We start from the raw sequence: 6740 nt of genomic DNA on the forward strand, positions 1-6740 counted from the left end.
TCACAGTAGTCTTTCTTAAATGTTGGCAAGTTGTTTTCTTATGGTGTAAATTATGGGCTATGAAATAACTATCATGATGTTGGTCTTTTATGACTTCTTTAGACTATTTGCCTCTTCCCCATAATGTTTGGTTAACTCTTGTCTTGTCAATTTTCCTTTCTTCTCTTCACTTCTTCTGCTTTACCGCGTCTCTCGTGCGTCTTCGCATAGTCGGTAAACCTCATCGGTGGTCTGTTGCTTTAAATTTTTAGGGAAAAAGGATTATGGGTTACAAAAATGTCCTTTCCTTTCGTAAAGGTTGGTCACGAGTAACCTATGCTAAAGGTGTCAAGCCGCGGCCTGCTACGCGGTCCAATACCTCCATCTAGTAGCTACTTGGCGCCAGTGATCCTTCTCCCGACAGACCAGTCTACAATCACCAATCACCATTCCCTTCTTCAGCCGGGGATCTCCTATCAGCCGGCGCCAGTTCGTCGTTACGTCTACCCATTCTCCCCCTGCCACCGAACCCCTGCCTGCCTGCCTGACTACCCGCCTGTCGTCGAGTCCTTGACTGTCTGACTGCCTGCCTGTTACCGGACCCCTGCCTGTCTGACTACCCGCCTGCCTACCAATAAATCCTGTTTCCTTTAGCCCGTCTCTGCCTCCCTGTGTTCAGCACTCGGGTCCCCACGTCCTGTTCCATAACAAAAGGTGGGTTAAAGGTTGAGTCGAGGCACCTTTCCTAAGCATTTTTAGAATTCGAACAACCTATCCTCCAAGTATTTCCGGGTCATCTCGTTAGGAAAGGAAATTTCCTTAGCAAAAAACAGAATCAGTAGTGGCCCCTTAACAGTCCCACTCATCCTATGCAGTCAGCTGTCGTATGAATTTATCCAATACATTGCAGGACATTGTTAAATAAATATGTGAAATCTTCATTAGCTGTCTTTATGAAGACAATTGAAATTGAAAAATAAAATAAACTATATGAAGAAGCAATGTTAGGGGTCAGCTGTTTTCTGATGTCATAGCAGACAATCCATGAGAGACAAACACAATCTTGAGTAAATTAGCCATGAGAACAATGACAATCCCTTCTACTAAGAAATTAAGCATGCATTCAAATGACTGACAAAAAAATAAACATGGGATTTTGGAATACAATCATAACACAGGCACTCTTTGATTGTTACATTAACTAGTAATATTAACCTTAACATACAAGTCATTCTAAGTAAAGTGCGAGGAAGAATGAAGGGGGCTCCTTTGTTCATTGTGGCTGTCATAAAGCCCTCCCCCTGTCTTCCTGTCAGGATGAGGTGAGCCAGGAATAGAGGGGTTCACAGCTTTAAGGGGTCCACTTGGAGTCAACTCAGTAACCGGGGTTCATCTCAGGGGCAGCAGAAGCTGTGGATGAGGGACATGTCGTAACCCTCGGAATGTAGGCCTTCGTTGACTGTGCTTTTCCACACTTATTTCATTCATGTAGGCAAGATAATGCTGATACTTTAAACCTACAGTCAATTTCTCCCATAGAGCCTCCTAGGCGATTATGGGTTTGAGTTCTATGTCAGTGGGTTCCAAAGCGAGAGGAGGGGGTCCCATCAGACTCACATTCAGAGAGATGGCGGCAGCTTGGTCACAGTTTGGACTCTGGGAAGAGAATGTCATGTACGTGCGTTTTGTTGTTTAATTATCTTATAAACAACATTTTCTATTTTATTGATATGTTCAATATTTTTAGTGGTTGAACGTTGGAAATTCAAAGGATAGTTATCGGAGGTAATAAATGTGAATAGCAACATATTTGGAGAGTATAATTTGAAGGAAATCAGCTTGCCTGTTCAGAAACAAGGTTTTCTGTATGATGCTCTAGTAAAAAAAGGCACAGACACACAACGTATGTATAAATCTCCATGAGAGTAAGGTTCCATTTAATTCAAACTGTGGACTAATGTAACTCACTCTTTTTCCTCCAGCAATACCAAATGACCAGAAGGATGATGGGAGTGACGAAGGCAGACCGACAGAGGATGATTAATTTCACATTGTTTTGGTTGTCAGGAACACCTGTCAACAGGTAAAAACAGGGGGAGGGATTTAACAGTGGAACAAATTTAACATAAAAATGGATAAAACATTAAATCCTAGATTAGCAACGCCCTGCAGCAAAACATCACCAACAGAGCTGGGTAACTGTGGAGAAGATGGCAAAAGACAGACAGAAGTGCAGGGACATTGTGGCTGTCCGATGCGCCAGCTGACTTAACAGGGATGAGTTAGTGATCCTTCAACCTCATCCAACTGGGCCACTCTAACTTAAAAAAGGAACTGTAGGATGTCTCTCTTGAGTGACCAACATTGTTTTTCACTTGCCAAACAACCAAAGCAGTCACTTGTGATTTGGAATTCTTACTATTGCGATCCATGGATGGCGAAAATTGACAGTGACCAGGGACAGTAGGTCAGCGTCAGTTTGGGGCAATGAGGTGAGGCTCCCCAAGCGAATTGGAGTAAATCTGAGTCACAGCTCAAGAGCAAATATCCTTATAGCGTTTAGCATTTGATTTTAATTTTAGTGGAAATTAACCCAAAACTTTACACACTTCTCAAGGGGGATGGCCACTATATGCATACATAGTTACATTCTCACATTATGAAGTAGTATTGTGAATAATTGAATATTGCACAATTTTGGTTTCGACAGGAGTCTGCATTTTGAAAAGGTTTGGCAATGCAATGGGTCCAACGGACAGAAATGTCCAGCATCCGAAGAGTCAAGCAACCCAACTGTCTACACACCACCTGGGCATCATTCAGGTCCCAGTCATCAAGACAAACTGTGCCCCACTGACCCTGGAGGAAAACCTCCACCCTGTTGTTGCAGAGACCGTTGACCAGTCTCACTGGAGAGACAGCTACCACAAGAGAAAAAAAGATGAATGAGTTGATTGAAGAAGTCATTGCATTAAGACACCCAAAAATAACAAACAAAACTAGCAGTCACGAAGGAGACTCCAACAAAAGGTGAATGCAAAATATACCTTTTAAATTGAGGATCATATGCGTCCATGAAGCATTTGTACCATATTGTGTGTCATTGGTTTCACTAGTTATTGAGAGTACATTTTTTTTATTGTTCTTGAAACTTTGGCTGTACAGAGAAATCTATCCAGATGGACATTATGCGCCCTTAGGCAACAAGGAGGTAAAGTAAGGCCTGAACACCAAGTTACAGGAATTTCCCCCCATCAGGGTAACGAGGCTGATTGGTCGACTTTGACCGAGACTTATAACGGTCTATGGGCAAACTGATCCCAAACTGTTTGGAGACCTGCTTACCGAGAATACAAATGTTGATGAGAAAAGTAAAACTGTTGAGCAATGAGCCTGCGGTATAAGGGTTGCAAATCAAGAATAATTGAATAATGAATAATACCAGAACACCATAATAACAATAGGTATCCACAGATACTCTGGCAATACCTTAATAAGCAAGGGTTCCTCCCATGCTTTTGGAAGAATGGGATGTTATTTATTAAGTAGGAAAACAAGCAATAGATCGAGTTTCATAATATTTAAGCAGAAGACAAAACAGATAGCCACAAGTTAATTTATGTATTACCGTCACAGACAACCCCAGCGTCCTGCTGGTGACCACAGTTGTGGGACCACAGTCCTCTGTGGCCACACTGGGTCAGCTCAGATTGGTAACCATTGCAGTTGACATCATCAAACCCTATCGGCCCTTGGCCAGGTCCAAAAGTGGCCCCATGTGGTGCAGACAGCACCCTCCCACAGCCCAACTGTCTACACACCACCTGGGCATCGGCCAGGTCCCAGTGATCATCACAAACTGTGGCCCACTGGCCATAGAGGAGGACCTCCACCCTGCCTGAACAGGGGTTGTTGGAGGTACCGTTGACCAGTCTCACTGGAGGGGCAGCTATGAAAAGAGAAAAAATATCAACGGCACTTCTTCAATCAATGAGTTGATTGAAGAAGTATTGGCATGAAGACAACCTCTAATACAAACATAACAGTTAAAGTATTGACAGCCCATGCATCGGCAAACCCAGCGACCACCTTTTCCAGTGATACGTCTGAGTGCATGTCATTACTCCTACGCAACTATGCCTCCAACAGGGGCGTGTGTTTGTTGTTCAGCACTGGATCTTTTTCTACTCCCAAAAACACACATACACAAATAAAGACAATGACAAAGACACACACACACAGACACACTAACATACACACACACACACACTCACACAAACACAATCACAAAAACAAACATACACACACATACACACACTAAATGCAGGTTTACCATCACAGAAGATGCCAGCGTCTTGAACGTGTTTGCAGTTCTGAAAACCAAACCTTTGATGTTCACAGTCGGTTATTGACGTTTCATTTCCTCCACAGTGGACGTCGTCCAACCAGATGGGTCCTGTTCCCTGTCCAAAATATGCCTCGTTGGTGGCTGATATGGCACTGCCACAGCCCAGCTGTGCACAAACCACCTGGGTATCATTCAGGTCCCAGTCATCATCACAAACTGTGCCCCACTGACCCTGGACGAAAACCTCCACCCTGCCTGAACAGGGGTTGTTGGAGAGACCGTTGACCAGTCTCACTGGAGAGGCAGCTACGACAAAAGGAAAACATTTGACTACGGGTTGATTGAAGAATTCATTGAATGAAGACAACCTCAAATAACAAACAACATAAGCATGTTTTCATAGCATGCTTTCAGAAGAATGGGATATTATTTATTGGATAGGAGAATAAGCCATAGATTTTGTTTCATGTTATTTTAGCAGAAGACAAAGCAGGTAATGTGTAGCCATGTTAAATGTATTACCTTCACAGACAACTCCAGCGTCCTCACTGTGACCACAGTTGTGGGATCACAGTCCTCCGTGGCCACACTGTGTGAGATCAGATTCGTAACCATTGCAGTTGACATCATCCAACCCTATTGGCCCTTGGCCAGGTCCAAAAGTGGCCCCATGTGGTGCAGACAGCACCCTCCCACAGCCCAACTGTCTACACACCATCTGGGCATCGGCCAGGTCCCAGTGATCATCACAAACTGTGGCCCACTGGCCATAGAGGAGGATCTCCACCCTGCCTGAACAGGAGTTGTTGGAGGTACCGTTGACCAGTCTCACTGGAGGGGCAGCTATGAAAAGAGAAAAAATATCAACAAGAATGAGTTGATTGAAGAAGTACTGGCATGAAGACAACCTCAAATAACAAACATAACAGTTGAAAAGTATTGACAGCCCATGCATCGGCAAACCCAGCAACCACCTTTTCCAGTGATACGTCTATGAGCATGTCATTAATAAATACTCCTATGATGTCAGCATCTTGAACGTGCCTCCAACGTGACGCAACTATGCCTCCAAAAGGGGCGTGTCTTTGTTGATCAGCACTGGTCTTTTTTCACTCCCAAAAACACACACACACACACACACACACACACACACACACACACACACACACACACACACACACACACACACACACACACACACACACACACACACACACACACACACACAAACACACACACACACACATAGAAAGACACACACTAAATGCAGGTTTACCATCACAGATGATGCCAGCGTCTTCAACGTGTTTGCAGTTCTGAGAACCAAACCCTTGATGTTCACAGTCGGTTATTGACGTTTCATTTCCTCCACAGTGGACATCGTCCAACCAGATGGGTCCTGTTCCCTGTCCAAAATATGCCTCGTTGGTGGCTGATATGGCACTGCCACAGCCCAGCTGTGTACAAACCACCTGGGTATCATTCAGGTCCCACTCATCATCACAAACTGTGCCCCACTGACCCTGGAGGAAGACCTCCACCCTGCCTGAACAGGGGTTGTTGGAGAGACCGTTGACCAGTCTCACTGGAGAGGCAGCTACGACAAAAGGAAAACATTTGACTACAGGTTGATTGAAGAATTCATTGAATGAAGACAACCTCAAATAACAAACAACATAAGCATGTTTTCATAGCATGCTTTCAGAAGAATGGGATATTATTTATTGGATAGGAGAATAAGCCATAGATTTTGTTTCATGTTATTTTAGCAGAAGACAAAGCAGGTAATGTGTAGCCATGTTAAATGTATTACCTTCACAGACAACTCCAGCGTCCTCACTGTGACCACAGTTGTGGGATCACAGTCCTCCGTGGCCACACTGTGTGAGATCAGATTCGTAACCATTGCAGTTGACATCATCCAACCCTATTGGCCCTTGGCCAGGTCCAAAAGTGGCCCCATGTGGTGCAGACAGCACCCTCCCACAGCCCAACTGTCTACACACCATCTGGGCATCGGCCAGGTCCCAGTGATCATCACAAACTGTGGCCCACTGGCCATAGAGGAGGATCTCCACCCTGCCTGAACAGGAGTTGTTGGAGGTACCGTTGACCAGTCTCACTGGAGGGGCAGCTATGAAAAGAGAAAAAATATCAACAAGAATGAGTTGATTGAAGAAGTACTGGCATGAAGACAACCTCAAATAACAAACATAACAGTTGAAAAGTATTGACAGCCCATGCATCGGCAAACCCAGCAACCACCTTTTCCAGTGATACGTCTATGAGCATGTCATTAATAAATACTCCTATGATGTCAGCATCTTGAACGTGCCTCCAACGTGACGCAACTATGCCTCCAAAAGGGGCGTGTCTTTGTTGATCAGCACTGGTCTTTTTTCACTCCCAAAAA

Source organism: Pollachius pollachius (assembly GCF_949987615.1).
Source record: "Pollachius pollachius genome assembly, chromosome: 14".
NCBI classification, from domain to species: domain Eukaryota; kingdom Metazoa; phylum Chordata; class Actinopteri; order Gadiformes; family Gadidae; genus Pollachius; species Pollachius pollachius.